The sequence below is a fragment of the Ipomoea nil genome, unplaced genomic scaffold, assembly GCF_001879475.1.
Source record: "Ipomoea nil cultivar Tokyo-kokei standard unplaced genomic scaffold, Asagao_1.1 scaffold0642, whole genome shotgun sequence".
Lineage (NCBI taxonomy): Eukaryota > Viridiplantae > Streptophyta > Magnoliopsida > Solanales > Convolvulaceae > Ipomoea > Ipomoea nil.
In genome coordinates, this window is record NW_017617070.1 from 1,993,870 (window position 1) to 2,004,363 (window position 10,494).

Below are 10,494 nucleotides of genomic sequence, written 5' to 3' on the forward strand. Positions count from 1 at the left end.
AATACATTTTTAAATTTTCAGCTATGAGTCAGATTTTTATTCGTATTATTTGGCCTCGCCTAATTAAACTCATATTTTAACTAGACTAGTTTAGTTTAGTTCAAATAATAACCAAACATATGCTAGACAAACCCACCCATTTGACACCATTCTTAAGGAGTGAGAGGGAGAAAACTAAGTGTAGGCAAATTATTTTGTGGACTCGAGTCCACCTTGCAAGGTGAACTCGGGTCCAAAGATACATAATTTATCGACTGGTCCAAAAATGAATGCAATGAATGTAAAATTTTATATTTTTTGAGTGTGCCACAGTTATGCCGCTTGACCACAAAATCTTTGACACAATATAATTTGAATAATTTAAAAGAGTTAATTCCCAAAATGGTCTTCCAACTAATTCCAAAAGAGTTAAAAAGTATCATCCTTCTCACACGTAAAAGTGTAAAACGACCACACATAAGATTAAGCGAAACCAAAAAGATTTTTTCGGTCTTAATAGAGGAGAAAATGTACATTATTGAAAATTTTGATTTATTAATATTAATCACATATATTTATTAATCTCTAATTTAACTTCAACAATAGATGGATCTCCGCACCAGACGTTTTGAAGCAGGCTAGATATGAAGCGAATGAAGACTTCACTGCACTCAAGAAGCACAATGGAGTTGCAAGGGCGAAACAGATTTGGGTAAGTTGGGCTCCACCTCCGCCTGGAACTGTGAGAATCAACTCAGATGGGGCGAGGAAAGCCGCCTCCGGCCTAGCTAGTGCGGGGGGCCTCTTGCGAGATCACACGGGCACGTGGATGATGGGCTTTACCACAAAAATTGGCTTTGCCACCAGTTTCACGGCTGAACTCTGGGGGCTCAGTGAAGGTCTCCGTTTAGCAAACCACCACGGCTTCGACAAAGTGGAGGCAGAAACTGACTCGTTGGCGGTAGTTCAAGCCCTTAGCAAAAACACGGCGTCTCTCGTGGGGGCTGATGCTCTCATTATGGATTGTAAGACTCTTATGCATGGGTTTCATGCTTTTGAGCTCAAGCACATTCTTAGAGAAGGGAACCAGTGTACTGATCATCTGACTAACTTGGGTCAAGAATCTCCTTGGGGCACAAATATCCTCCGGCATCCACCCGAAGAGATCATCCAGTAGTTGAATCGTGACGCAAACGGCGTAGCTGTGAGAAGATTTTATTAACTCCCGGGGCCTTTGGCCCTTCCCTACCAAAAAAAAAAAATTAATCTCTAATTTAAATAAAATATCTAATATATTGTAATAATAAATTTAATACCATAATGGTACCAAGTATTAATTATATTTACTTAATTTTTATTATTTTGTAATATATCCTTTGATACTGTTTAAATTCTATGAAGATTTTTCAAAATTACCAAAATCGCATATGAAAATCACTATATATAAATACTATATGATTTTAATTATATGGAAATTTTACAAAATTACCAAAATTGCTTACGAAAAACAACTATAAATACGGAGAGATCAAATGTATATGAAAACAAGAGTAGATATAGATCACAAGAGTAGCAAGGAAAAATGAATTCAATGGATGTAAAATTTTGCATTTCTTGCTTATTTTTGGGATTTGTCATGGTTGCTTTGCTCTCCCATCCTGGTAAAATCTCCATTTTTATGCTCATTTGATTTATATATTTTGTTTTTAATTTAGGTTAAATCATTAAACTGTACTAATAATTATTTGATTTGTGGTTATGACAGCCCAGGCTGAAACATTGGTGCATCAAGGACTTTGTTCTGATCCAACATACGCAAATTGTAATCAATATTGTATTGACCAAACATTTCCGGCAGGTGGTAAATGTATGCATGCTGCTCCTGGAGCTCCCCTTGTTTGCTATTGCATAATTCCTTGAATTTCTCGTATCTCTTTACCTAATAATAAATAACATTATTGGATCCATTTGATGTTTAGTCGTTTTTTTTGCAGTGATGACATTTAATTTTTAAATTACATTATTGGATCCATAGTTGATATCTTGTTGTTGTGTTGCCTCTTAAGCGGTAGATCTGTAGAATAATGTTTTAGCCGTTTGATCTCCTTAATGTATCCCCAAACTTGCTTCTTCCTACATGATATAATTAATCCAATAATTGGTCAATTTGAGTAATACTAAAGCAATTCATATTTAAAATTGACAAAAAAGTATTCATCAAAAAGTAGCAGAAATGAGCACCTATCAGGATTCACATCTCACACTTAATTCTCTCCCTCTACCGCCCTATGAATGGTGTCAAATGTCATGTTCAGTTGAGTTACCATGATTTACATCCTCCAAAATGCTCTGTCGGATCGGAGTGTGGGCGGCCCTTAGGGTTGCGGTTCAACCTTTTTTAAGAAAGAATGGTGTCAAATGGGCTAGTTGGTTTTACATATCTTTTTTTTTTTTTTTTTAATTTAATTTAAATTGAACTAGGCTAGTCTAGTTAAATTATGAGTCTAATTATGCAGGACCAAATAATTAAAAGCAAGACCCGACCCATAGCCCAAAAGATTTATAAAAATACTTATTTAAGTTTTTTTTTTTCTTCAATCTGTTTAGTTTAGGCTCATTACATATATGAATGGCCTATTAAATTATGGATTCGGCCAGGCCAAAAAAAAAAAAAAAATTATTGGTTCATCGCCTAACCCAAAAAAATTAAGATTTTTTATTTTTTTCCTTTAATCCCAAAAATCTGTATAACAGATTATCAATTGATTGAATGTGAATGACAATAAGTATTCTCCAAAAATAAGGTAACAAATCACTCAAATTATTGTTTCCTTTAAATATGACACCATGTCCCCAGATTCTAGGTTGACTGCATTGTGGCCAACTACTTAGCAAGGAATGAGGATCTAAGCATGCCAAGAATGATTATCAAACCTCTAATACTCACCCGTCAATAATAATAATACTATCATTTTACCCGTATGGGCAGCAACTGGTCATAGAGGTGAAACTTTGGAAGAATGACCAGGGATCGAGTCTAACCCGCGGCAGTGTGGGAGCAACCTCTCAAAATGATGGGGGGTTCTTTATGCGCAGTGAGCACGGTCTAGCCTCTGTGGTTCATGTTCAGTTGAGTTAACATGATTTACATCCTCCCAAATGCTCTGTCGGGAGTTGATGTGATTATGAGTATTCTAGTATAAAATTATGTACATTTTTTAACATGAGATTTTTTTTTAAAGGAAAATTAACCACCAAACACTGAGTAGCGAAATTTAAAAAAAAAAAAAAAAAAATCCGAAACGACGTCGTTTTGCATTAGGGCGCACAATGCAATGCGCACCCTAGTACATGATATAAATTTCCCTTGATCTCTCTGTATTTATAGTTATTTTCGTAAGCGATTTTGGTAATTTTGTAAAATTTACATATAATTAAAATCATATAAAAATATATACAATTAATATTTGGCATCATTATAGTATTAAATTAAATTTATTATTACAACAGATTCCATATATTATTTATATTAGAAATTAATGAATATAATCTATTAATATTAATAAAAAGATTATTTCTAATATTGTTCATTTTGTCCACTAATAAGACCGATAAATTCTGTTTTTTTTTTCTATTGTTAGATGCGTGGTTTTCGTTCTTAAGGTGCGCCATTTGTATGCTTAAGGTGCACAATTTTAAAACTTTAGGTGCACGGTTTGTGTTGTTAAGATGTTTTTTTTTTTTGTTTGATTAAGGTACATAGTTTGTGTACTTAAGGTGCGCCATTTTAAAACTTTAGGTGCATGGTTTGTGTTCTTAAGGTGCTTTGTTTATGTGTTTAAGGTGCGTGGTTTGTGTACTTAAGGTGCGTCATTTTAATGCTTAAGATGCATCTTTTTGAGTTAATCGCACAACCGCATGGGAAGCTATACCCGCAACTGAACCCTTCCCTATATATAGTTATTTTCGTAAGCGATTTTGGTAATTTTGTAAGGATATCCACGATACGAAACAGTATAACCAAGAAAGACACAAGGCGCAGAACTATAGTTCATTTTATGCTTATTGTAAGGACGTAATTAAGGAAAACACAAACACCAAAAAGCACGAAGAAAGTCAAAAAAAGGGGAAGAATGAAACACCCGACTGTACAGACTATCAAACTGCAGCACAGAGGACGGTAAGCGGTTAATCAGGAAAACCGTCGCCTCAAAGACAAAATCTCAATACTTGGACGGAACAGAACTTTGAGCAAGTAGATCGAGGCCAGTCTCCACAATATGGCGATGACGACGCTCCACTCTACCGGTTTGCTCGTGCGTGTACGCATAGGACTACCGATGAACAATCCCAAGAGAAGAAAAACTTTAGGTACGTGATTTGTGTTCTTAAGGTGCTTTGTTTGTGTGCTTAAGGTGCGTGATTTGTGTACTCAAGTGTGTTATTTAAATGCTAAAATGCATCTTTTTGAGTTAATCGCACATCCGCATGAGAAGCTATACCCGCACCTGAACTCTTCACTATATATAGTTATTTTCGTAAGCGATTTTTGTAATTTTGTAAAATTTCCATATAATTAAAATCATCTTAAAATATATACAATTAATATTTGATATCATATCATTATAGTATTAAATTTATTATCACAACAGATTCCATATATTATTTATATTAGAAACTATAGTTCCATTTGCCTCGGTGGGGTTGAGTGGAAGGGACTCATTCACCCTTAACCAAAGGCCAAGGGTTCAACCTTTGACTTTGAGAATAGAGCAGCCTTAAATCTCCATGCTAGCTGTCTCACCCAAACGAGGTGCCTACGACCCAGCGAGGAAGTTAGATATACTGATAATCAGTCTAAATATATTACTATTGAAGTATTACTACTTTTAGTCATGGGTTTTTTTTGAACCAAATGTCGAACCTAGACTGTTAAAAAATCTTTCAAAGAGATGTTAAAATTAAGGGTGAAACCGTCCATATATGCCCTTCATTTGGCGCCTAGAATGTCCAAAATGTTCAATTTTCTATGAATATATATATATATATATACAATTATATATTTAAATAATAAAATTAATGATAAAATTATAAACAATTTTAGGAAAAATTGTAAAAAATGCCCTTCTATAATATGCCAATTATCAATGTCACCCCTGAATTATGAGAGGTGTTAATGTTGCCCCTCAATTATCAAAAGGGTGCACATATAGCCCCTCCTGTAATGGACATGTGGTTCCCCGTTAGAGTACAACACCCGTTAAGTCGGAGTAAATATGTAATTCAGAACAGAACTAGAAATAGTAGTTGGGTTGCTATGCCACATTTGAGCTGGAGAACTCGGATGCACAGGCGAACTGACTAACAAAGCATAAGCCATAACTAATACCCAAATACAAATCAAGGCACGCAGGCCATCTCATACAGTCTAGAACTATCTAACTAGGTCCACGGGTCCACTAGCGTGCTCCGAAGCTACTCACGGTTCCTGAAAAACATTCGGTATAACAACCGTCAGCGAATAATGCTGGTAACCCACTCCAACGCGTTAAGTACAATATAAGTAGATATAAGAAACTCATTTTGAAACTGGAATACATATATACTTATTACGAAACTCTAATTTAAATCCGAGAACAGACTCAATCATGCAATAATAGATACATTCAATATAATTAAACATAAAGATTCTAGCATGCATCCTAAGGTCACAAGACTACGCAATACAAACCATATCAATACCCAGTTATCATTACAATCAAACAATCAACAATAAGACACGTATTGGTGCACACACATATGGGGGTGCCGCAGGACCATTCACATGACCCGAACCTTGAGTTCCATTGCCAAGGGGTCAGTGCATATAGCTCTGACATGGCCCTGTAGCACTTTAACTTGTACCGCAGCACAAGGAAGAACCAAACGATTGATCGCAACCAATCAATGAATCGCAGCTCATTCGCATTAGAAATGTTTGATCGCAACCAAACTATGGACCGCAGCCCTATTATCATATATGTCTGATCGCAACCAGACTATGGACCGCAGCCCTATTAATATATATAACAGCCGATTGTTCTCAACCAATCCAACTGCCTGTATAGCCGACCGATCGCAACCGGTCGGGTTAATACCTGGTTGTTCTCAACCAACCAAATAGTCATTATAGCCAATTGATCGCAACCAATTAAGTCATCATGCACAACAACATCGAAGCCAATCGACAAGCAACCCACATTAGCACATAACGAGGGGGATTCATCGGGGAATACGTAACCCAACATAACTCCTCCATAGCAAACAACATTAACCCACCCACGACACTCCTACGGGATCATACAACTTCCTCATAGGCCAACGGGATACCAATTCAACTCACATGCAACACACAAGACTCTTTAATCCTAAGAATAGTACCCGATACATCAAACTAGACTCACAAACACCGATGGGGTACAACGGGACACAACGAGACACGGGGAAACATCAAACGGGGGAAAACATCACATTACCCACCAATTTTCCAGCGGGTAGACGGCGGGTGGAGGACCACAGTTCCAACGGGTGCCCGGTGGGCAGTCGCCTGCCCGCCGGCTGCCCACTAGAAACCGGGCAAGGGGGCAGCGGGTAGGTGGAGGGCACCCCTGCCCCCACCTAACCCCCACTGACTCATATGTAATATTTTGGTCCCGGAATCTTTCGTGGAACCCGAAACCATGTCTAGACACATTCAAACACGAACGACAACACCACATATTCAAGTAACGGAATTAAACAAAGAATCACACCTAATATACTCTAACACGATTCCTAAACATGCCAAGACTCAATCATAAATCACATAACGATCTAGGGACATCTGGAATCATAAGGACATCAAGAAATCTATATGCAAAGTCCTAAACACAAGTCCTAGGCTAGACTCAACACCCGATCATGCAAATCCCACCCAAACATACCAAGAATAACATAATACGAAATCCACGTTATAACCCTAGGGCTCTAGACATAATCAAAATACAAGATCATTCATATAATTTATCGTAGTATCAAGAACGTCAAGATTATCACATAAGCATCAAGATTAACACATAAACATCAAGATTATCACATAAACACAATACAAACCCTAGGCAAAGCTCTATCAAGACTCAAGCACAGAATCATATATCAAAGGAGCTAATGAATAAGATATAGCGAGGAAAATAGGTTTTGTCGAGACATGGGTTACCTCTTAGCCTTAATCAATATCCTTGGCTAGAAGGTTTTCTCTCTAAGATTCTTCTTCCGATTGTCCTTCCTAGGCTAGTTGGTGGGGAATTCCTTGGCTGGGGTTCTTGTGGGTGATTTCGTGTGAGGGAAAGGGAGAGGAAGGGTTCTACTTGCTTCTTAATATCCTATTTATATGTTTAAGAGAAACATATTCAAGGCCTGAGTAATAAGGCCCGCTTTCTCACATTCCTTATGGGTTTAAGGTTCTTTGCTCAGGTAAGGGTCCACGATCCATTGTGGGCCGCCTACGTTAATTAAAGGGATTATAATTGGGTTAACCCCCTTTTAATTGTATTAATTAGCGGGATTAATTTAATAATTAATTCAGATTTGAAGGTCGTAACACGGGATGTTACACAAACGGAGATGCCAGACAGTAGAAGACGCACGGGCAGACAAAAAAAGGCAATAGATGGGCGAGAAACGGGAAGTGAATATAAACCACCCGAGCTTGGACCTCCAAGTAGAACCGCCCTGGTAATGCGATCCTTCAAAACAAAATAAGACGGATGGAATTCAAAATACATATTATTATTAGACGCGAATTGTTGAATAGATAAAAGAGACGACGATAGATTTGGCACATGCAACACATTTGACAAAGCTAACGACCTAACAAGAGAGGGAATCGAAGCAGAACCAGTGCTGGAAATAGCCAAACATGTAACATCACCGACGCGCAATACATCATTGCCGTGAGACTCCTTCGTCGTGGTCAGAAGAGAGTCGTCCGGTGTCGCGTGGTTGGGAGCTCAAGTGTCCAGGAACCACGCCTGAGAGACACCACCACCACTGCCAGCAACTGACGCACCCCCTCCGCCAGAGTTGGTCACCAAGTTCGCCTGAGGGGCAGCAGAGTCCGAGTTCCGAGAGAAACCTAAAGCTATCTGATACCAAATAAGAGACAATTATTTGAAGTGTATTCAATAATCAAATAATAGAATGTACGTTCAATGATATATACAAGTGATTAATACTAAAGAGTTATATGAAGACTATGACTCTCAGAGTCCTAATATAGGTCTTATACCTTGGCAAGTAGTCCACCTCAATGCGGTCAACCTAGAATTTCAGGACAAGGTGTCTTATATAAGTTTTATAAAGAAACATAATTTGAGTTTATTTGGTACTTTATTTTAGGAGTTTACTTACCGTCTTTCACATTCAATCTTTGCTCATCACGCTACAAGAAAAATCGCGAATCGCGACGGAATTTTTCTGTCGCGAATGGGCAAAATTCCGTCGCGAATCGCGTTTTGCGACGGAATGGCGACGGAATTTATTCCGTCGTCTATCGCCTTGTCGTATTTTGATAGACGACGAAATAGTTCCGTTGCAAAAATAGGCGACGGAATAGTTCCGTCGCCATTTTGCAACGGAATTTTTCCGTCCAATTCGGTCGCAATTTTCGCAACGGAAATATTTCCGACGCTAATTCGTTCGCTATTGCTGAACCGAATATTCCGTCACCATATTATCTTTTCCGTCGCGATTCCGTCGCATTTTTTGTAACAAATATTCCGTTGCGAATCTTATATTCCGTCTCGTTTTTTGAATTATTATAAAATAAAATTATGATTTTTAAATAGTAATGAATGCAAAATATTAATATAAAAAACACTATTAATTCTAAAATAAAATTAATGATAAAATTATAAATTATTTTAGGAAAAATTGTAAAAAATTAAGATTTTTTATTTTTTTCCTTTAATCCCAAAAATCTGTATAACAGATTATCAATTGATTGAATGTGAATGACAATAAGTATTCTCCAAAAATAAGGTAACAAATCACTCAAATTATTGTTTCCTTTAAATATGACACCATGTCCCCAGATTCTAGGTTGACTGCATTGTGGCCAACTACTTAGCAAGGAATGAGGATCTAAGCATGCCAAGAATGATTATCAAACCTCTAATACTCACCCGTCAATAATAATAATACTATTGTTTTACCCGCATGGGCAGCTCAACTGGTCATAGAGGTGAAATTTTGGAAGAATGACCAGGGATCGAGTCTAACCCGCGGCAGTGTGGGAGCAACCTCTCAAAATGATGGGGGGTTCTTTATGCGCAGTGAGCACGGTCTAGCCTCTGTGGCTCTGGGAATCTTGGTTATGAACTATATAGGGAAAATGTCACTTTTTCCCCCTGAGTTATATACTTATAGCACTTTTTCTCCCTGAATTATTTATGTAAGCACATTAGCCCCCTCAATTATTTTAAAAGTGGTGGTTTTCCCCCCTAATATATTTTATTGACATTTCTACCCTTAAAGTAAACATTTTATTTATTTTTCCTTTTTAATAAATTATTGCGTATACATAGGGATGACCACGGTTCGATTCGAATTGAACCAAACACTATAGCAATCGAATTAAAAGTTTCCGGTTATGATTCAGATCCAGAACCCAATATTTTAATTTCAATTCATTAAAATTATGAATCGAAAAAACTGGATCCTGAACCGTGAACCGGCAGTTCTAGATCCGGTTAGCGATTTTAAACCGTCTTTATTTTTAAAATTTTAATTTTTTATTTTAAAATAGTCTAAATTCAACAATAAATGTATTTTATTTTTTTCAGTTTGGACCATGAACCGGCCGTCCCGGTTCACGATTTTAATAAAATCTAAATATCGTGTTTCGATTCTAAATTGTAATTAGAATATTTCGATTTGATTTCTATAGTGTCTGTTTGGTTTGAACCAACTTGTGGTCATAATTTGTTAGAGAAAAAAATAAATGAAATATTTATTTTAAGGGTAAATATGTCCATTTAACATTTCAGGGGGAAAAACAGCCACTTGAATAATTCAGGGGGAAAAAGTGCTATATGTATATAACTTAGGGGGAAAAAGTGCCATTTTCCCAACTATATATTTTATATATTTCTGATTCTTAGCTATTCCTAAACTAGATGAATATAGAATTAGACTTTCAAAATGAGATTTTTATTCTAAAACATAATGATTCATATAGGATTTCGATTTCTTTATCAGAATTATAATCTTAATATTCTTATTATCTTAATAATTATTAGATAGGGATAGTAAATATTAACTTATATTTCATATTTTTTTAGCTAGTCAAATTTTATTTTTCATTTTTTCTGAATTCACCTGAGATTTGAAATTATTTTTTTACAGTTTTTTTTTTTTAATTATTGAATTATATATATTGGATTTGAGTTAACATGATTTACATCCTCCCAAATGCTCTGTCGGGTCGGGGTGTGGGGG